Below are 23,487 nucleotides of genomic sequence, written 5' to 3'. Positions count from 1 at the left end.
ATGGTCTTAAAATTCAATAATTTTATATTAATATGACAAACACTCAAAATTTCTGAATTGAGAATTAATGACATTTTCTAAAATGAATTCATGGACATGAAAGCAAAAGGAATTTGTGTTTGAAAGAAAATTGTGAAGTTTTACAGATCATTCACCATAGCACAAAGAGACATAAAGGTTCAAGCGTCCTTACTTTTATAGTATCAAAGTATCACATGTAAGCAATTTACTTTACACTTTTCCCTTTTTATTTTAGAAGTATATCTATATGACACGTGCCTTAGTGGAAATATAACTCAACATAGAGTTACACTGACGATGAGATACTTCATTTATTTTATGATGTATTAGAATCATTCTACTTTCTTTCAGTTCTGTGAGCAACAATCGTAGTCCAAATGTGGTGACACTAGATTTCTTGTTGATTTTGAGCTGTTTCTTCAACTGAACATCTTAACAGGGATCCAGTTATGTTGCTCACTCAATGGACTTCAGTGAAAACCACAACACCCAAAGACAGAGTAAGGAAAATAATATGGGAGTTGAGTACGTGTATTAGTCACTCAGTCGTGTCCAAATCTCTATGACCCCATGGACTGTAGCCCGCCAGACTCCTCTCTCCGTCATATTCTCCAGGCAAGAATACTGGAGTAGGTTACCATTTCCTAGTCCAAGGGATCTTCCCCACCCAGGCCTATTACTAAATGCTGGGAGACAGTGGGGCAGTGGGATGTAGGGTGAGGCCTCTGGAACAACGTCACAGAGCAGAAACTGATCACCTTCCCAAATGAGATTACACTGAAGTTTAAAACCATCTACCAAAATGGATGAAACTACATTTTAAAGTATATGTGTGTAAAAGGAAATCTTTTATGTAGGAATATTGGAATGATTGGATCAAGTTAATATTTGTCAGCGGTCTCTTACTCAAGGACAAAGGTTGTGACTCAGTACTTGATAGAGAAATACAAAAGTAAGCTTTTGGCATCTTTTTGTTGAGTTGTATGATTGGTGTGCATATCCTCTAACGGCAGGAACTGACATATTTTTGTATTCCCTGCTCAGAAAGCCCCTTGCCAGTATTCCACGCTGAATACACATTTGGTATTTGGGGGAAATATGGGCATTATAAGCATACAGACTTGAGTGCCTACCCTGACCACAGTCAGCACTAGACATATCCATATTTGCAAGTTCCTTAAGCATTCTGAGGTTGATTTCCTTCATTTCTGAATAATAATATATAGGTTGAAGGTTTGTTGCAAGGAGTAAATAATGTGACAATTGTGCAATAATGCTTTAGTATCTCTTAATATAATGTTTAAGATTGATGATATTGAATAAGTATTAGTTCTATTCTTTTCTTCCCTTTATGATTTCTGTTTATACTTAATTCTTGATTTCCTGTGAAAACTCAGTGACTTGCATTAACATCCCTGATTTTGGCCAGGACAGTCCTCCATTACTGATTCTTGCTTTCTGACTCTAGGCCTCACATACTTGCTCTATAGCCATGATCCCCTCCCCTCCCCACCCCACCCAAGACTCCCTCATTTCCAGGACATATACTCTAGAAGTTTTTCCACCACTCTATCCTTACTTGCTTCAAGTTCCTCTCCATTTTTGATCCAACCATCTGGGTACTGACCCTATGACAGGTCCTGGCCTTTAACTTCCCACTTCTCACATTGCTTAGTGTCTTTATGACCTGCTCTGGGAATGTCTTCCTTCATCAACTCCATTCCACATTCAAAACTGTCTTTAAAATGCAGTTCAAATATTACCTCTTCCAGAAAGGCAACTCTCATCTTATAAACAAAGAACAGCTTAATCCTAAATTGACATCTGGAAAGTGATCCATTCCCAAGTCAGATGTGTCATTTTTACTGATGTGTTTGTTGCCTTGCACTAGGTAGGCAGCCTCACCCAGGGAGGACCTCTGCAGGCTTTGAAGCTTGGATGATTAGAGATTAAATCCAGAATCACTAATCCTGTGTAACACTGGGCTACTTACTTAACTTCCTTGTGACTTAATTTCCTTGTAACTGAAATTGAAAGAACGCTTACCTTACAGTGTCTCTGAGGATTAGAGATGATACAGATGAAGAAGCATCTAGAGTTCCTGAGATAAAATAAGTCCTTATTCAATGATTAGTGTTGTTAATGGATTTGTGTGTGTGTGTTTTATTACTTCTCATATTACCTTGCATTTGTCCGTAATGTTTAATCAATGTTGAATTTGTTATAATTTCTCAGAGTGAGACTTTTATTTGTATCCTTTTTGTAAATCCAACTCTTGTCTTCCCTGATTAAATACCTAATATATTGTTGCTATGCATAGATTAGGCCTGAATAATTTCAAAATGGATAGATGAATGATCCAGTTTATATCTATGAATGAAATTACTATTTTTATTGTCATGTCTAAGCACTAATAATTCGAGTTCATAAAATATAGAACTACTAAAATTAAGCAGCTGAATCTTGAGACAATATGAAGATGGCCTTTGGAATTAAGATTTGTTTACATCTAATATTATTTTATTTTGATATTGTCTGCATTTATTTACTAATATTTTATTTGTTGATATTTTATACTACTTCATAAAAATTTTAGCAACCAATTTTTTAAATGTATGAGTAGCATTATATGTATGAGACTATATGTATGACTATATATGTATATAGTATAATATATGTATACACACACGTATATATATATCTACAACAGTGATATTTAAAATAACTTATTTGGATTTTTTTATTTGTTCATTTGAACCCAGCTTCATCCAAACACCTGATAAAAATGCCAAAGGACATTACATACATGTATCATGGAGATAAATAGAAATATCGAAGGTGTGGTAATTCCCCTCATATACTCTAATTCATGTACTGAGGTTATAGTAAGGAAAATTATACATTTCTTGACACAGAAAATAGAGCTAGTGAGTTTTCTACATAGTACATATCTATATATTAATGGCATGTGTATCTTAGCTTTGTGTATCATCCATAGCTCTTGGGTGAATTGTTAGTAAATAACTATATGCCTCTTATCTATTTTTACTAGATCAATATCTCCTATGTCACACTTTGACCTCCTAGAGGTAACAGCATTGAACCTATATGACAGGTAATAATGGAATACTGTTTTTATTGTAGTGAAAACAGAAAGAGAAAGAAATACTAAAGGGATTAATACATAGTGCAATTGCTTATTAAGTGACTCAAAATCACTTGATATGTACAGTATATTATGTGTAAGGTGTGTATGTACTCAGTTGTGTCCGATTCTTTGAGATCCCATAGATTGTAGCCTGCCAGGCTCTTGTGCCCATGAGATTTCCCAGGCAAGAATACTGGAGTGGGTTGTCATTCTCTTCTCCAGGGATTGAACCCATGTCTCTTATGTCTCTTGCATTGGCAAGTGGGTTCTTCACCAATAGCACCACCTGGGAAGCCCTAATAGACTATAGGATAGTATAAACATGGGGCTTCCTAGGTGGCAATAGTGGTAAAGAACCCACTTGCCAATGCAGGAGATGTAAGAGATGTGGGCCAATCCCTGGGTTGAGAAGATCCCCTGGAGAAAGGAATGACAACCTGCTCCAGTGTTCTTGCCTGGGAAATCCCACGGAGAGAGGAGCCTGGTGGGTTACAGGCCATAAGGTTGCAAAGAGTCAGACACGACTGAAGCGACTTGGCATGTACACATGCATAGTCTATTAAGCATATGATAGCATCTGTCTAAAAAAAAAAATATATATATATATATATATATAAACCTTAATTTAAAAATGACTCATTGCTAAAACATGAAAACCATCATGAGCCTTCAGCAAGTTGAAAATATTTTTGCCGGAGGATTTGAAATATTGTGAGAATTACCAAAATGTGACAGAGACATGAAGCGAGCAAATGCTTTTGGAAAAACAACACCCATAGACTTGCTAGACACAGGGTTTCACAGACTATTAATATCTAAAAGCTGTAATACAGTGAAACAAGGTGTGTCTGTACTCATTCAATGGAATAGTACACAGCAATGAGATGAACAAATTGTAAGTACATGTGTAAGTTTACAAACATAAAATTGAGCAACAGAAGCCAGGAACATATTCTGTATGATTTCATTCGTGTGAAATTCAGAAGACACTTCAAACTATAGTGTTTAAGAATACAAGCTTAAGGAAGTGTTTACCATACAAGGCATGATAATGATTACCTTTCCGGGATAGTAATTAAAAGGTAGTACTGTTACCAAACTTGCAAAAATAAAAGTATCACATGGAAATACTGTAAACAATTGTATGCCAACAAATTAGATAATTTAGAGGAAATGACCAAATTCCTAGAAATACAAGTTACCAAAACTGACTCAAGAAAAAAAATAGAAAATTTGAGTAGACCTATAACAAAAAGAATGAAATAGTAATTTAAAGACTTCCCACAAAGCAAAGCTCAGAATTAGATAACTTGACAGGTGAATTTTATCAAACATTTAAATAGGAATTAATAGCAACCCTTCACAAACTTTTCCAAAAAATAAAGGGAGAAGGAACTCATTCTATTGGGTCAGTGTTACCCAGATACCAAAATCAGCCAAAAAGATATCAAAAGACAAGAAAAGTCCCCGGTCCCATATACTTCCCTGATCCACATCAGAAGTGCAGCCAACAGGTCACACAACCAGAATCTAGAGCACAAAGTGCATAAGTCAGAGCATACTTTCTGGCTCTGCCCTGCCCCCACAGAGCTCCCCTCATCCTTCTGCAGTCTAGGGGCTGAGAACCCTGGCACCTGGTGTACTCTCTACAGCCATGGAGAACCTCTACTACCTTGGGAACCTGTATAATAAAGCCATATTGAGCAATAACATGCAGAACTGGGAGAGGCAGAGGGCAAATAAAGGCACCTATCAAACTCACTATGTTGACAGAAACAAGGGCCAGGTGGTAGAAACCAGAGGAGGCTTTTGTGGCTGCAGAGTTTCACTGACAAGCTTATCTGGAGCAGGAAAGACCACAGTGAGCATGGTTTTGGAGGAGTATTTGGCTTGCCAGAATATCATGCTACACTTTGGATGGTGACAACACTCATCAAGGTCTCAATAAAAACCTTGGCTTTAGTCTTGAACAGAGATGAGAATGTTTGATGAGTTGCAGAAGTTACTAAGCTGTTTACAGGTGCTGGCTTAGTGTGCATCACATGTTTTATATTACTGTATCCTCGAGATCCTGGGCTCCAAAATCACTGCAGATGGTGACTGCAGTCACGAAATTAAAAGACACTTGCTCCTTGGGAAGAAAGCTATGACAAACTTAGACAGTATATTAAAAAGTAGAGATATCACTTTGCCAACAAAGATCTGTATTGTCAAAGCTATGGTTTTTCCAGTAGCCATGTACCAATGTGACAGTTGGACCATACAGAAGGCTGAGAGCTGAAGAATTGATGCTTTCCAATTGTAGTGCTAGAGAAGATGCTAGAGTCCCTTGGACAAGAAGAATATCAAGTAAGCCAATCCTAAAGGAAATCAACCCTGAACATTCACTGGAAGGACTGATGCTGAAGCTGAAGCTCCAATACTTGGACCACCTGATGCCAAGAGCTGACTCATTGGAAAAGACCCTGATGCTGGGAAAGATTGAAGGCAAAAGGAGAAGGGGGTGGCAGCAGATTAGATGGTTGTATAGCATTACCAACTCAATGGACATGGATTTGGGCAGACTTCAGGAGATAGTGGGACAGGGGAACTGGTGAGCTACAGTCCATGAGATAGCAAAGAGTCAGACACAACTTAGCAACTGAACAAACAGCAGCAATACTCAAGATCACCATAAGTGAAGTTGCTCAGTCGTGTCCGACTCTTTGCGACCCCATGGACTGTAGTCTACCAGGCTCTCCAGTCAAGAACACTGGAGTGGGTTGCCATTTCCTTCTCCAGGAGATCTTCCCAACCCAGGGACTGAACCCTGGTCTCCAGCATTGTAGGCAGATGCTTTATTGCCTGAGCCACCAGGGAAGTCAACCTCGGTAGGGACGTCCTGTGTTGGCTTGAGCTGTCAAAGTCAGAATCCAAAGGTGGATTCTTGGCTGGAGGGAACATCTTGTCCTGGGTCCTGCCCTGGGAAAATCACCAGGGAAGTGAGGACCCTCTCAGCTGCAGGGCTCCTGGACTCCTAAGGCTGCTTGGTGCTGGCTGCTGGGGTTCCCTTCTAATCAGTCGATCTGGGCCACCACAGACTAGCTGGAGGCAGCTGCCACCATTTCCAGCAATAAGAAACAGGTGGGCCATGCCCTGGCTAGAAAGAAAGTGCAGTTGCTCAGTCGTGTCCAACTCTTTGCAACCCTATGGACTGTACCCTACCAGGATCCTCTGTCCATGGAATTTTCCAGGCAAGAGTACTGAAGTGGGTTGCCATTTCCTTCTCCAGGGGATCTTCCCGACACAGGGATCAAACCTGGGTCTCCCACATTGTAGGCAGATGCTTTACCATCTGACCTGCCAGGGAAGGTGTTCTTTTTCAAGATCACTATATTGCATGGCAAATTCCTAAGGGTATGCTTGCCTTTTTTTTTTTTGAAGTATTTGTTGATGCTTCCCTGTATGTTTGTGAACAGAGCTATTAAAGGACTCTAACAAAATGCACAGGCTAGAGAATTAAAGATTTCATTTGAATCAGTTCTGAATATAGAAAACCAAAGGCCCCTGATATGATGCTGAAAATAGACTTGTGATAGAAATGATCGTGTGCAGTAAGAGTTATGAAACTTCTCTGGGAACAGGGTGTTGTACCTGTGACGTCCTCTGTGTGCCAGAAAATAAACTTCATTTGGCAAAAACAGATGGAGAAAAATTACAGCATTAAAAATTAATAAAGTGGATATGCAGTGACTACAGGTTTTGGCAGAAGGTTGGCCCAGCCCATTGAATGGTTTTATGAGAGAGAGGCAGAACTTGCAATACCTTCATTTTGATTGTCTTCTGGATGAGGGTGTTATTTTAATTTGTCAGTGCCTGTAGTTCTGACAGCTACTCAAGAAGATAAATGCTGGACATCTGGACAGCATTTTCTCTGATGTAGAAGGGTCACAGTGTGGCTCTTCTTTACAATACTGAGCTTTTTTTTAACACAGGAAGAAAGAGGACTGTGTTAGACAGGAAGGAACAGCATTCAGGACCACCCCTACATCAAGATTGTTTTAGAGAAAGGAGACTGGCTGATAGAAGGAGACCTTCAAGTCTTTGACCAAATTTATTGGAATGAATGATCTTGATCAGTATTCCACTCTTACTGAGCTAAAGCAGATGTTTAAGGACATGAATGCTGATGCTGTCTTTGTATTTAATTACAAAACCTAGTGTACAATGGACATGCTCTTTTAATGCAGGATACTCAAGAGAGGGACTACAGGTTCCCTGTCTTTCTCCTTCACCCTGTTGGTGGCTGGACAAAAGACAATAATGTTCTTTTGATGTGGCACATGAAGCAGCAAGCTGAACTGCTGGAGGAAGAAATAATGAATTCTGAAACAGCAGTGGTGACCATCTTCTATCAAGCATGCTGGACCAAATGTGGTCCAGTAGCATTGCAGATTCTATTCTGCAATCTGGAATCAAGATTGCCAGGAGAAATATCAATAACCTCAGATATGCAGATGACTCCACCCTTATGGCAGAAAGTGAAGAGGAACTAAAAAGTTTCTTGATGAAAGTGAAAGAGGAGAGTGAAAAAGTTGGCTTAAAGCTCAACATTCAGAAATCGAAGATCATGGTATCTGGTCCCATAACTTCATGGCCAATAGATGGGGAAACAATGGAAACAGTGTCAGATATTATTTTGGGGGGCTCCAAAATCACTGCAGATGGTGATTGCAGCCATGAAATTAAAAGACACTTACTCCTTGGAAGGAAAGTTATGACCAACCTAGACAGCATATTAAAAAGCAGAGACATTACTTTGCCAACAAAGGTCTGTCTGATCAAGGCTATGGTTTTCCCAGTACTCATGTATGGATGTGAGAGTCAGACTGTGAAGAAAGCTGAGCACTGAAGAATTGATGCTTTTGAACTGTGGTGTTGGAGAAGACTCTTGAGAGTCCCTTGGACTGCAAGGAGATCCAACCTGTCCATACTAAAGGAGATCAGTCCTGGGTGTTCTTTGGAAGGAATTATGCTAAAGCTGAAACTCCAGTACTTTGGCCACCTCATGCAAAGAGTTGACTCATTGGAAAAGACTCTGATGCTGGGAGGGATTGGGGGCAGGAGGGGAAGGGGACGACAGAGGATGAGATGGCTGGATGGCATCACCGACTCAATGGACATGAGTTTGAGTGAACTCCAGGAGTTGGTGATGGACAGGGAGGCCTGGCGTGCTGCGATTCATGGGGTCGCGAAGAGTCGGATACGACTGAGCAACTGAACTGAACTGAATTGAACTGAGCATTGCAGAACACTGATGGTTTCAAGAGTCAATGTTTATAATGTTGAGTGAGACTGCTGGCATATCTCATCCAGAAAACAGGGAAGGGTCTTTAACAGCCAACTCACTGTAGCAATTGTAGCAAGAAAAAGAAATGCAAGAAGGCAAAATGGTTGTCTGAGGAGGCCTTACAAATAGCTGAGAAAAGAAGAGAAGCTAAAGGCAAAGGAGAAAGGGAAAGGTAAACCCAATTGAATGCAAAGTTCCAAAGAATGACAAGGAGAGATAAGAAAGCCTTCCTAAGTGAACAATGCAAAGGAATAGAAGAACATAGAATAGGAAAGACTAGAGATCTCTTCAAGAAAATTAGAGATACCAAGGAAATAGTTCATGCAAAGATGGGCACAATAATGGACAGAAATAGCAAGGACCTAACAAGCAAAAGAGTGTGAGAAAAGGTGGCAAGAATACACAGAACAACTCTACAAAAAAGGTCTTAAGGACCCAGATAACCATGATAGTATGGTCACTCGCCTAGAGCCAGACATGCTGGAGTGTGAAGCTAAGTGGGCTTTAGGAAGCATTACTCAAACAAAACTACTAGTGGAGGTGATGAATTCCAGCTGAGCTATTTCAAATTCTAAACGATGATGCTGTGAAAGTGCTGCACTCAATATGCCAGCAAATTTGGAAAACTCAGCAGTGGCCACAGGACTGAAAAAGGTCAGTTTTCACCCCAATCCTAAAGAAGGGCAATGCCAAAGAATGTTCAAACTACTGCACAGTTGCACTCATTTCACAAGCTAGCAAAGCAATACTCAAAATCCTTCAAGCTAGGCTTCAACAATACATGAACTGAAAACTTCCAAATGACAAGTTGGATTTAGAAAAGGCAAAGGAACCAAAGATCAAATTGCCAGCTTCCTCTGGATCATGGAAAAAGCAAGGGAATTCCTGAAAAACATCTACTTCTGCTTCATTGACTACACTAAAGACTTTATGTGGATCACAACAAACTGGAAATTTGAACAACAGAATGGGTCAAAACTGGGCAAGGAGTACAGCAAGGCTGTATATTGTCACCCTGCTTATTTAACTTCTATGCAGGGTACATCATGAAAAATGCTGAGCTGGATGAAGCTCAAGCTGGAATCAAGATTGACAGGAGAAATATCAATAACTTCAGATATGCAGATGCAGATGCCACCACCCTAATGGCAGAAAGTGAAGAGGAACCAAAGAGCGTCTATATGAAGGAGAAAGGAAAGTAAGAGAGCTGGCTTAAAATTCAAACTAAGATCATAGTATCTTGATGCATCTCTTTATGGCAAATAGATGGGAGAAAATGGAAATAGTGGCACACTTTGTTTTCCTGGGCTCCAAAATCACTGGACTGCAGCCACAAAATTAAAAGATGCTTGCTCCTTGGAAGAAAGGCTATGATAAACCTAGACAGCATATTAAAAAGCAGAGACATCACTTTGCCAACAAAGGTCTGTATAGTCAAAGCCATGGTTTTTCCAGTAGCCATGTACGGATGTGAGAGTTGGACCATAAAGAAGGCTGAAGACTGAAGAACAGATGCTTTTGAGCTGTGGTGCTGGAGAAGACTCTTGAGAGTCCCTTGGACTGCAAAGAGATCATACCAGTCAATCCTAAATGAAGTTAATCCTGAATATTCATTGGAAGGACTGATGCTGAAGTTGAAGCTCCTGTACTTTGGCAACCTGATGTGAAGAGCTGACTCACTGGAAAAGACCCTGATGCTGGGAAAGACTGAGGGCAGGAGAAGGGGACAACAGAGGATGAGATGTTTTGATGGCATCATAAACTCAATGGACATGAGTTTGAGCAAACTTCAGGAGATAGTAAAGGACAGGGAAGCCTGGCATGTTGCAGTCCATGGAATTGCAGAGTTGGATATGACTGAGTGATTGAAGAACAACAACAATGTGGAAAATGGATTGGAGAGTACAAAGAGAGGAAATTAGAATGGAAAGGAAGCAATTGCAACAGATAAGACTCAAGATGATAAGAGTTGGACTGAAGTATTGGTAGTAATGACATAGAAACAAATTAATTTGACAATTATTTTGGAGGCAGGAATCATAGGGCTTCATAATGTATTGAATGTCAGTTACTTAAAGATAAGGGAAAGGTGAGAAAAATGACTTTACGTTTTCTGATTAGTAAACAATATGTATAGTTGATCCAACAACAAGAAAGAGAACCCTGGAGAAGAAGCTGTTTGTAGAGGAGGGTTTGGAGAAAGATGGGTCACAGTATACAACTAAATCTATTGAATTTAAGTATTAAAGATGAAATAGACCTGTCAAGACACAGGAGATGAGTTTATGTGCAAGCAAGAAACAGGGACTGACAGAAACTGGAGGTCCTATTGAGTAGGTAAAAAGGTTTTGTTTTTTTCCTAGTACTTTGGTTCCATTTCTACAGATCTGTCTGATAATTCTCATTCTGCAATTGTATCTTTCTGTTCCTTGAAATCAAAGAATCTTTGAATAATAGTCAAGATATTTTTCCCTCTTCAGTCTCTCAGATCAAAATATCTATGCAGTATTTGTGGTAGAAATGTTTCAGTAACAGGTGAAAATAAAATAAAAGCCTCTAAACTCAAAATTATTTAAACAATAAAGAGGATTACTGACTTAAGTAACTGAAAAGTCAGAATAAGTCTCGATCTCACACCTCAAATGAACTCTCCAAGGATCTTCTTTCTCATATCCTCTCTACTCTGGTCCTCTGATGGCTGTATCCCCGTTCTGCCCTGGTAGCCCTCTGGGAGTTCGAGGTTCTTCTGATAGTTTCAGCAGAATGGTTGCAGCAGTTCTTCATCCTCAGGGAAGCGAGAATCCTCTTACAGTAGCTGTTGTACATCAGTTTCCTTTCACTGGCATGAACAAAAAACCTGCCTGACAATGGGGGAGATGTGGGTTCAATCCCTAGGTCAGGAAGATCTTCTGGAGGAGGAAATGGCAACCAACTCCAGTATTCTTGCCTGGGTAAAGCAGGCTTTAGTGATTGGGGTCACAAAAGAGTTAAACATAACTTACCGACTAAAGAACAACTACTCCAATCACTGTGACGAGATTAACAAATATTCTTTATTTTGTAATGGGATTACATCTCATGCATCATACACTGACAATATCAAAGTTGAAATGCATTTAATACACCTAGTATAAGAAAAATCATCTTAGCTTCAGTTCAGTTCAATTTAGTCACTCAGTCGTGTCTGACTCTTTGCGACCTGATGAATTGCAGCACACCATGCCTCCCTGTCCATCACCAACTCCCGGAGTTCACTCAAACTCATGTCCATTGAGTCGGTGATGCCATCCAGCCATCTCATCCTCTGTTGTCCCCTTCTCCTCCTGTTCCCAATCCCTCCCAGCATCAGAGTCTTTCCATTAAGTCAACTCTTTGCATGAGGTGGCCAAAGTACTGGAGTTTCAGCTTTAGCATCAGTCCTTCCAATGAACACCTATTATTGATCTCCTCTAGAATGGACTGGTTGGATCTCCTTGCAGTCCAAGGGACTCTCAAGAGTCTTCTCCAACACCACAGTTCAAAAGCATCAATTCTTCAGTGCTCAGCTTTCTTCATAATCCAACTCTTACATGCATACATGGCCACTGGAAAAACCATAGCCTTGACTAGATGACATTTGTTGGCAAAGTAATGTCTCTGATTTTTAATATGCTGTCTAGGTTGGTCATAACTTTCCTTCCAAGGAGTAAGCGTCTTTTAATTTCATGGCTGCAATCACCATCTGCGGTGATTTTGTAGCCCCCAAAAAGAAAGTCTGACACTGTTTCCACTGTTTCCCCATCTATTGGCCATGAAGTGATGGGACCAGATGCCATGATCTTCGATTTCTGAATGTTGAGCTTTAAGCCAACTTTTTCACTCTCCTCTTTCACTTTCATCAAGAGGCTTTTTAGTTCCTCTTCACTTTCTGCCATAAGGGTGGTGGTGTCTGCATATCTGAGGTTATTGATATTTCTCCTGGCAATCTTGATTCCAGCTTGTGCTTCTTCCAGCCCAGTGTTTCCCATGATGTACTCTGCATATAAGTTAAATAATCAAGGTGACAACATACAGCCTTGACGTACTCCTTTTCCTATTTGGAACCAGTCTGTTGTTCCATGTCCAGTTCTAACTATTGCTTCTTGACCTGAATATAGGTTTCTCAAGAGGCAGGTCAGGTGGTCTGGTATTCTCATCTCTTTCAGAATTTTCCACAGTTTATTGTGATCCACACAGTCAAAGGCTTTGGCATAGTCAATAAAGCAGAAATAGATATTTTTCTGGAACTCTCTTGCTTTTTCAATGATCCAGCAGATGTTGGCAATTTGGTCTCTGGTTCCTCTGCCTTTTCTAAAACCAGCTTGAACACCTGGAAGTTCACGGTTCACATACTGCTGAAGCCTGGCTTGGAGAATTTTAAGCATTACTTTACTAGCTTGTGAGATGAGTGCAATTGTGTGGTAGTTTGAGCATTCTTTGGCATTGCCTTTCTTTGGGACTGGAATGAAAACTGACCTTTTCCAGTCCTGTGGCCACTGCTGAGTTTTCCAAATTTGCTGGCATATTGAGTGCAGCACTTTCACAGCATCATCTTTCAGGATTTGAAATAGCTCAACTGGAATTCCATCACCTCCTCTAGCTTTGTTCGTACTGATGCTTTCTAAGGCCCACTTGGCTTCACATTCCAGGATGTCTGGCTCCAGATGAGTGACCACACCATCGTGATTATCTTGGTCATGAAGATCTTTTTTGTACAGTTCTTCTGTGTGTTCTTAGCTTAGCTTAGCATAATTTAAACAAGGTCAAAAATCATATATAAAAAACTAATAAACAGAAACTTCAATTAAATAGACTTGGGAGACCAGAAAAGTGATCTCTTGACTTAATATCCTAGCCAGGTACAAAAAGTAGACTTCTCCTAATTCTTGGAAAGGACTCAGCCACTAAAAAAATCAAAGACTCTTTCCTTACTATATCCCTCCCAACTTCCTCTTATGAAATTGTAAAGATAGTGTCTTACAGTTCCTCCATACATTTTAAACTTTTGCTATCATCATATTTAGATCTTTAATCCACACAAAATTAATTATGGTCTTTCGTTAGAGAGCTTTTCTTTTTGCTATATTAATAATAAAATCTCTGAATACTATTTAATCAATAGCCTATCCTCCACTGGTAGGCATTGGTTCCTCTGTCATATATAAGCTTTCCATTCAAACACTGATCTATTTCAAGTCTCTGTTCAATTCCATTGGTGTATTTATCTTTCCCAGAACAATGCATACTGCTATTATTGTTTATAGGTTTATAGCTTATATTAAGTATTTTTATATGTAAGGAGATCTCCTTGTATTGTACTTCTTCCAAATTATTGTGGATATTTTCATCTTTGGGATTTCCATCTACATGTTTTATAATCATCTTGTTAAGTTCCATGTAGATTTAAAAAAAAAACAAGATTTTGATTGGAATTTTTAATTTCACTGGCTCAGATATCCAGTTTTGGTATCAGTGGAGAGGGTGAGGCTTAGATATTAATTATTAATTCATTTCTTTTGATCACTGAGGATTAGTCAGGATTTTAATTCTTCTGAATCACTATTGGCTAGTTACATTTCTCTAGAAAATTGAACATTTTGTCTTAAGTTTTCAAACTTAATGACATAAGATCTTTTTAAAAATATCTTCTCTTTCTGTTTACATGGTTAGGACTTTTTCTCTGTTCATGTGCTTATTTGATGGATTTTCTCTCTTTCTTGCTTGCTCAATCTTGCCAGAAAGTGTCTATTTTATTAGATTTTTCAAAAATGAGTGTTTGGCTCTGTGGATCCTCTCTATTTTATCTTTTTTATATTCAATTAATTTCTCTTCTTATTATTTCATTCTTTCAACTTCCTTTCATTTTATTCTGCTGTTCTTTTTCTAACTGCTTTGAGTTGAATACTTAGGTCATCAATTTTCAAACTTTATAAGTAACAAGAGTGTTGAAGGCAGGAGGATAAAGGAGCAGCAGAGGATGAGATGGTTGAATGGCATCACTGATTCAATGCACATGAGTCTGAGCAAATTCCAGGAGATGGTGAATTTCAGGACAGGGAAGCCTGGTGTGCTTCAGTTCATGGGGTCACAAATAGTTGGACACAACTTACAACTGAACAACAACAAATAATGTTAAAATTATTTTAAGTAATGCTTTTCCTACATCTCCTTACTTTTAGATATTTCATCAATTTTCAATCCTAAATATTTTCTAATGTTCATCATTATTCCTGTTTAGAACCAAAAATTATTTGAAAGTGTCTTTTATTATAATTTCCAAGTTCAGTTCAGTTCAATCATTCAGTTGTGTCTGACTCTTTGCATCTCCATGAACCACAGCATGCCAGCCCTCCCTGTCCATCACCAATTCCTGGAGTCCACCCAAATCCATGTCCATTGAGTTGGTGATGCCATCCAACCATCTCATCCTCTGTCGTCCCCCTCTCCTCCTGCCCTCAATCTTTTCCAATATCAGGGTCTTTTCAAACGAGTCAGCTCTTCACATCAGGTGGCCAAAGTATTGGACTTTCAGCTTCAGCAACAGTCCTACCAATGAACACCCAGCACTGATCTCCTTTAGGATGGACTGGTTGGACCTCCTTGCAGTCCAAGGAACTCTCAAGAGTCTTCTCCAACACCACTGTTCAAAAGCATCAATTCTTCCGTGCTCAGCTTTCTTTATACTCCAACTCTCACATCCATACATGACCACTGGAAAAACCATAGCCTTGACTAGACAGACCTTTGTTAACAAAGTAATGTCTCTGCTTTTGAATATGCTATCTAGGTTGGTCATAACTTTCCTTCCAAGGAGTAAGCGTCTTTTAATTTCATGGCTTCAGTCACCATCTGCAGTGATTTTGGAGCCCAGAAAAATAAAGTCAGCCACTATTTCCACTGTTTCCCCATCTATTTCCCATGAAGTGACGGGACCAGATGCCATGATCTTAGTTTTCTGAATGTTGAGCTTTAAGCCAATGTTTTCACTCTCCTCTTTCACTTTCAACAAGAGGCTCTTTAGTTCCTCTTCACTTTCTGCCATAAGGGTGGTGTCATCTACATATCTGAGGTTATTGATATTTCTCCTGGCAATCTTGATTCCAGCTTGTGCTTCCTCCAGCCCAGTGTTTCTCATGATGTACTCTGCATATAAGTTAAATAAGCAGGGTGACAATATACAGCCTTTTCCTTTTCCTATTTGGAACCAGTCTGTTGTTCCATGTCCAGTTCTAACTGTTGCTTCCTGACCTGCATACAGGTTTCTCAAGAGGCAGGTCAGGTGGTCTGGTATTCTCATCTCTTTCAGAATTTTCCACAGTTTATTGTGATCCATACAGTCAAAGGCTTTGGCATAATCAATAAAGCAGAAATAGATATTTTTCTGGAACTCTCTTGCTTTTTCAATGATCCAGCAGATGTTGGCAATTTGGTCTCTGGTTCCTCTGCCTTTTCTAAAACCAGCTTGAACACCTGGAAGTTCACAGTTCATGTATTGCTGAAGCCTGGCTTGGAGAATTTTAAGCATTATTTTACTAGCTTGTGAGATGAGTGCAATTGTGTGGTAGTTTGAGCATTCTTTGGCATTGCCTTTCTTTGGGATTGGAATGAAAACTGACCTTTTCCAGTCCTGTGGCCACTGCTGAGTTTTCCAAATTTGCTGGCATATTGAGTGCAGCACTTTCACAGCATCATCTTTCAGGATTTGAAATAGCTCAACTGGAATTCCGTCACCTCCCCTAGCTTTGTTCGTAGTGATGCTTTCTAAGGCCCACTTGGCTTCACATTCCAGGATGTCTAGCTCTAGGTGAGTGATCACACCATCGTGATTATCTTTTTTGTAAAGATAAAAAGGTCATGAAGCTCTTTTTTGTACAGTTCTTCTGTGTATTCTTGCCACCTCTTCTTAATATCTTCTGCTTCTGTTAGGTCCTTACCATTTCTGTCCTTTATTGAGCCTACCTTTGCATGAAATGTTCCCTTGGTATCTCTAATTTTCTTGAAGAGAACCCTAGTCTTTCCCATTCTATTGTTTTCCTCTATTTCTTTGCGCTGATCGCTGAGGAAAGCTTTCTTATCTCTCCTTGCTATTCTTTGGAACTCTGCATTCAAATGGATATATCTTTCCTTTTCTCCTTTGCTTTTCACTTCCCTTCTTTTCACAGCTATTTGTAATGCCTCCTTAGACAGCCATTTTGCTTTTTCTCATTTCTTTTTCTTGGGGATGGTCTTGATTCCTGTCTCCTATACAATGTCACAAGCCTCTGTTCAAATTAGCATTTTAATGATTTCTAAAGCAAATATATTTTATACAGAAAAGATCACCTGTCTGACAACAATTCTTTGTGGGTTTTTTTTGCAAGAACCTACTTAATTATGTAGAATGCAGAAATTTCTTATATATGTTCCGTGCATATTTGTGAAGAATGTATACTCTCTAATTGTTGGATACTCAGTCCAAGTTTATACTACTCGCCAAACAACAGGTCAATAAATGGAGAGATGAGTTGTCGGGTGAAGAAATAACAACCTTAATCAGAAACCCAGTAAACCAAGAAGATGGTAGACTGGTGTCCCAAAGAACTATCTTGCTGAAGTTTGTATGCTAGTTTCTTTCATAGAACAAAGAGTAGGGAGATGAGGATGTAAAGTAAAAAAGGCAATAAGAGTAGGGAGATGAGGATGTAAAGTAAAAAAGGCAATAAGTCATTGCAAACATTTCCTGGTTTTGCCCAGACACTGGAAGAGATATGTAATTGCTTCTTTCCTACAGCCATTCATAGACGGGCCTGGTCAGGATGTTTCCTGTGATCTGAACAGAGGTATTTTAGTTCAGGCATGGGAGGCAGGGTTCCTAGAGCCGGGCTTGTATGTATACTTTGTTATAAGCAACATCCCTTTAGTGATTAATTTGTAGCAAAGCGATAGAATACAAAAGTTAAGGTAAAAGAAACAAATTTAATATGGAGTCAGATTTGTCCCTCCCTATTACAGAGTTGTAGATATTCTCATTATGTCAGACTTGCTAATTATGTTGTTCAAATCCTCAATGGTTCTGTCTGCTGTCTTGATCAAGCATTATGAATGAGTTTAAAACTTCCTATTATGAATGTCCATGTATGAATTTCTCTTTAAAATTCTGTCCGTTTTGCTGTATATGCATTAAAATATATATAAAGATTATAGAATTGGGTGCTTATAAATTTAGATTTTTCTATCTGTAAGAATCTTACCTATTATTAAACATTAATATTCTTTATCTCCCAAACATATTTTTACTTTGAAGTCAATTTTGTCTAATTAAGAGAGAGAGAGGTGGATATATTTACTTATCTATGCCAGATTACTTTGTTCAGTATTTGCCTAATATTTATCCTTTAACTTTTCATTATTATATGTCTAAAATGCTTAAGGTTGTGTTTTGAAAAAAGTATATATACAGAGAGATTTTGTTATTTATCCTAATTTGAAAACATTCTTATTTTGACTTGCATGTTTACTCTACTGACATTTATTGTGATCACTAGTATATTTTGAATTAGTTCTTCTACTTTGTATTTATTCTGCTTTTTCTTTGCTTCATTTTATTTTTTACCTTTCCTGTTTGCTTTTGAATCCATCAGGAATTTTTACATACTATGTTCCTCCACCAATGGTGAGAAAGTTGTAAGCATTTAGGTAAGATAAAACTATCTTTCATAACTAGTCCTCATGTATACTATTAGTGGCTTTGTACTATACTGCTTATGGGCTGCCCAGGTGGAGCTGGTGGAAGAATCTGCCTGCCAATGCAGGAAACATAAGAGATGCAGAGTCAATCCCTGGGTGGGGAAGATTCCTTGGAAGAGCATATGGCAACCCACTCCATTATTCTTGCCTGGAGAATCCCATGGACAAAGGAGCATGGAGGGTTACAGTCCACAGGGTCGCAAAGATTCAGGCATGACTAAAGTGAATTAACATGCACGCATGCAAAACTTACCAGGAGCTGGAGCCAGTAATTGGTAGGAACGATCGATCAGTTGCTGAAGGCTGAGTGTGGACTAGCTTGAGGCTTAAAACTCCTAAAGGGCCCATCATAGGGAGGCCCCTGTACTTTCACGAGTTCCAGTTCCAAGAGCTCATATCTGAGGAAAAATTCCCTCTTGTTCTGGAAAGGAGGAAGAGAAAAGCAGCAATGTTGAAATACACTCAGAGCCTTCTGTTCTGCATAACAAAACCCGGTCCTCAAGGGAAACGACCATACCAGGAATAAACAGGGATCTATTTTCGAAGAAGACATAACAATCAGTAATGTGGGCGTGTGTGTATTGCAAAGGTGTGCACCTTCTAATATGTGTGTGTACATATGTATGTATACATAATGCATCAATATTTATCAGTCTTGACATATGTAACATACTATTGCAAGATGTTAGTAGTAAAGGAAATTGGAATGAAAGAGGGGAAGAGTAGTGTGCATGGGACCTGTGTACTCTCTGCTCAATGTTTCTGTAAACCTAAAATGGTTATAAATATAAATCTATTTTAAAAAAGAAAAAAAAAATGGGGCTTGCCTGACTGCTCAGTGGTAAAGAATCCATCTGCCAATGCAGAAGACACGGGTCCAATCCCTGATTCAGGAAGATCCCACATGCCATATAGCAACTAGGCCTGTGTTCATGCTCACCATGATACTGAGCCCACGCTCTAGGGCCCAGGAGCAGAAACAACTGATCCCACGTGCCGTGACTACTGAAGCCCGAGCACCCTAGAGCCAGTGCTCCGTAAGAGAAGCCACTGCAGTGAAAGGCCAAGAACTACAGCTAGAGAGCAGCCCCTACTCACCACAGCTAAAAAAAAGCCTGAACGTCAGCGAAGACGCAGCACAGCCAAAAATAGATGAGTAAATAGATAAAATTATTTTTTAAACTGTTTTCAAAAAAAAAAAAATTCTTAGCTCTCAGAACTTATAAAATCAGGTTACAGGCTGTATTTAGACGGCAGGCCTTAATTTCTTAATCTTTGGTTTAAAAAACCTTCATTCTGGGGTCTATTTCCATCTTCTTGGAGTCTTTTAGAAATGTCTTTGGTGAAGTACACCAACTCTGTTGGTGATAAACTCATTTTTGTTCATCTGAAAACATCCTGATTTTTTTTTTTTAATAATAGTTCAGCTGATAATTCAATTTTAGGCCACCAGCAAGTTCTCCAAGCATTTCAAAAACAGTATACTTCTGTCCTTTTTGGCTCTTCAGAAATCTGCTCTAGTTTTTTCCTCTCTCTGATTGCCTGTAACTGGTGCTACTGGTAAAGAACCCACCTGCCAATGCAGGAGACATAAAAGGCATGAGTTCAATCCTTTAGTGGGGAAGATCTCCTGGAGAAGGATATGGTAACCCACTCTAGTATTCTTGCCTGGAAAATTCCATTGACAGAGAAGCCTGGCAGGCTACATTCCATGGACTGTGGGATCCAGTGCTCCTTTCTCTCTCTAGCTGGTGATTCTATTCTCCCAACCTAGGACCTTCAGTCTGAACTTTGGAACCACCCCAGTCCTGTTCTAGCCCAACCTAGGTCCTATGTCCCAGGTCAAGAAACCAGGCTCCTTTCTTGCTCCCATATCTTAACCTCCACCTTAGCCTCTTATTCAAGGAAACTGGTTTCTGTTATCCCTTCAGATCAATTTCCTGCCTTAATAACGAGGATTCCACCTGAGATCCTTCATATTGGGGCTGTTTTCCTCTTGCTAGGTCCCTTGAGGATTCCTACAGTGTAGTCATTAAGAGTTCTAGGTTCTGAAGCTTGAACACCTTGAGTTTCAGTCTCAGTCTGGCCAAATACTGGGATTAGGTAAAAAAAAGTAATTTCTCTGTCTCTGTCCATAAAAGAGCAATGGTTATAGTGGCTACAGTGGAACGCTAATGTGATAATGAATGTCCATGTTCTGTAACACCTGGAACACAGTAAACTCATTTCATTACTGATTATATTATTATTATTATTATTTAGCGTCCCTTGCAGAAATTTGATTTCTTCTGCTACATCACCTAAGTCAGGGTAACTTTCAGTCCAGTCATTGTCTAATGCCTGATTCAAGACCCTCCAACACTATCCTCCCCTTGCCTTCATCTGGGATCAGTGGGTACTCCCTGACTTAGATAGCTCTTTCATTTATTTGCTCTATATTTATTGAGTGCCTAATATGTGCTGGGGCTTCCTTGGTGGCTCAGATGGTAAAGAATCTGGCTGCAATGCAGGAGATCCAGATTTGATCCCTGGGTCAGGAAGATCGGCTGTAGAAGGAAATGGCAACCCACTCCAGTAGTATTGCCTGGAGAATTTCATGGACAAAGAAACCTAGCTAGGACCTTTGCTGAAGCTGGGAATACACCGAGAAGCAGAAACTGTCATAGCCTGGAATGTTAAGCCCCACATTTCACTGTATGTTCTGCAAAAAGACAGAAATATGTGAATTTTGAAAATGTCCTCCAGCTACTGCTGAGTCATGCTTTCTAACTTCATCCCTCATCACATACACACACACACACACACACACACTCACACTCATACACACATCTTTTTCTAGCTGAATATTTGTGTCCATTTTCTTTGCTAACTTAGCTCCCAAATACTGGTTTAGCTGTACTGAATAAGTCTTTCTTTACCATCCTCACCAGACCCTTTTAAGATCTTCTAAGATTCTAGGCATATAATGGACATAATACAAACATGTTAAAATATGCTCACTTCACAATAAATGTGTGATATAGTAACTCCAGGTAAGCTGGGCTGAGCTGAAGTTAGAACCAAAATTATTTTTTCATGTCTCAAACTATACAATAGTTTTTGCATTTCTATACACCCAAAACCCTGAGCCTACATGCCATAATCTTTGCCCCATTCATTTCACCATCCTCCATTTCACCTCTGTTCTGACCTGGTTCTCTGAATGACAGAGGAAAGAAGAATCAAGTGGATAGGGTTTTCATATAGAAACTAGGAAGATGCAAATTTTGCCTTCTTTGCAATTTTGTCCAAGACCCTGATAGCTGCTGCTGCTGCTAAGTCGCTTCACTCGTGTCCAGCTCTGTGCGACCCCATAGACGGCAGCCCACCAGGCTCCCGCGTCCCTGGGATTCTCCAGGCAAGAACACTGGAGTGGGTTGCCATTTCCTTCTCCAATGCATGAAAGTGAAAAGTGAAAGTGAAGTCACTCAGTCGTGTCCGACTCTCAGCGACCCCATGGACTGCAGCCTACCAGGCTCCTCCATCCATGGGATTTTCCAGGCAAGAGTACTGGAGTGTGTTGCCATTGCCTTCTCTGACCCTGATAGCAACTGATAAGAAATGCCTGTGAGACTATCCATGTATATTTTGAAGGGGGAAACTGTTCCTTTTAATAACTTCAACATAGTAGGTGCAATTTGGGGCATTTACATAGTTCTTGATATTGACAAAACATCTTAAAATTCTTTCATTCAACACCCCTAATCTTATAAACTAAATATAATTATAATTCCATATCATAAATGGCAAATTAAAAATCAGAATAACCAGAATAACATGCCCAGAATAACACAGACAGTAAGGGGAAGAGGCAAGACCTGGATGCACACATGGTGTCTTGATATCTTAATTTTTTTTTCTTCCAGGTTTATTGAGATATAATTGACATATACCATTGTACCATCTGAGCTGCAAGGCTTTCCTTGTGGCTCAGATGGTAAAGAATCTACCTGCAATGTGGGAGATCTGGGTTCAATCTCTGGGTCAGGAAGATCCCCTGGAGAAGGGCATGGCTATCCATTCCAGTATTCTTATCTGGAGAATCCCATGGACAGAAGAGCCTGGTGGGCTACAGTCCACAGGGTCCCAAAAGGGTCAGACATGACTGAGGTGACTTAGCACACAATAATTGTGCAGGTTAAAGGTGTGCAGCATAATGATTTGACTCATATACATCATGAAATGACTATCACTATAAGATTAGTGAACATTCATCATCTCATACAGATACCAAATTAAAGAAATAGAAAAATATTCCTTGTGATAACACTCAGGTTTACTCTCTTAACAACTTTCATATGTAACATACAGCAGGGTTAATTTTATTTATCATGTACATTACATCCCTAGTACTTATTTATCTTATAACTGGAAGTTTGTACCTTTGGACTCCTTCATCCAACTCTCCCTCCCACCCACACTCCCCCTCCTCTAACTACAAATCTGATCTCTTCCTGTGAGATTGTTTCTGAAGTATAACTGACCTAAAAACTATGCTAGTTCCTGCTACACAACATAACGATTCAATATATTTATACACTTCAAGGGCTTCCCTGGTGGCTCAGACGGTAAAGAATCCGTCTGCAATGCAGGAGACCTGGGTTCGATCCCTGGGTTGGGAAGATCCCCTGGAGGAGGGCATGGCATCCCACTCCAATATTTTTGCCTGGAAAATCCCCATGGACAGAGGAGCCTGGTGGGCTACAATCCACAGGGTCACAAAGAGTCAGACATGACTGAACGACTAAGCATGGCACAGCACATACACTTCAAAATGCTTACCATGATAAGTCTAATAAGATATGTCACCATAGTTACTGACTGTACTCCCTACATTGTACATTTCATACCCGCAGCATTTATTTTGCAACTGAAAGTTGTTACCTCTTAATCTCACTCATCTATTTCTCACCTCCACCCATCCCCTCCCTTCTGGCAACCACCTGTTTATTCTCTGTATCCATAACTGCTTCTGTTTTGTTATGTTTGCTCATTTTTTTTTGTTTTTTTAGATTCCATAAATAAGCAAATATTTGTCTTTCTATATGCAAAAGACATACATTATTTGTCTTTCTCTAATTTATTTCACTTAGCATAAAACCCTCTGGGTCTATCCAGGTTCTTTATTCTACAACCAGATTCCTGTATAATGCAAGGTTTCCCAGATGGAACAGGTCACCTCCCTCAGTGAGACCAGGAACATATG

At 39.5% G+C, this 23,487-nt stretch overlaps 1 pseudogene; it reads left to right on the top strand.

Moving 5' to 3' along the window:
• The first annotated feature begins 6,749 nt into the window (after positions 1-6,749).
• LOC129656434 (bifunctional 3'-phosphoadenosine 5'-phosphosulfate synthase 1-like) lies at positions 6,750-10,948 on the top strand (annotated as a pseudogene).
• The last annotated feature ends 12,539 nt before the right edge of the window (positions 10,949-23,487 follow it).

The sequence above is a fragment of the Bubalus kerabau genome, chromosome 6 (assembly GCF_029407905.1).
Source record: "Bubalus kerabau isolate K-KA32 ecotype Philippines breed swamp buffalo chromosome 6, PCC_UOA_SB_1v2, whole genome shotgun sequence".
NCBI lineage: Eukaryota > Metazoa > Chordata > Mammalia > Artiodactyla > Bovidae > Bubalus > Bubalus kerabau.
This window is presented reverse-complemented; position numbering and strand designations above follow the sequence as displayed.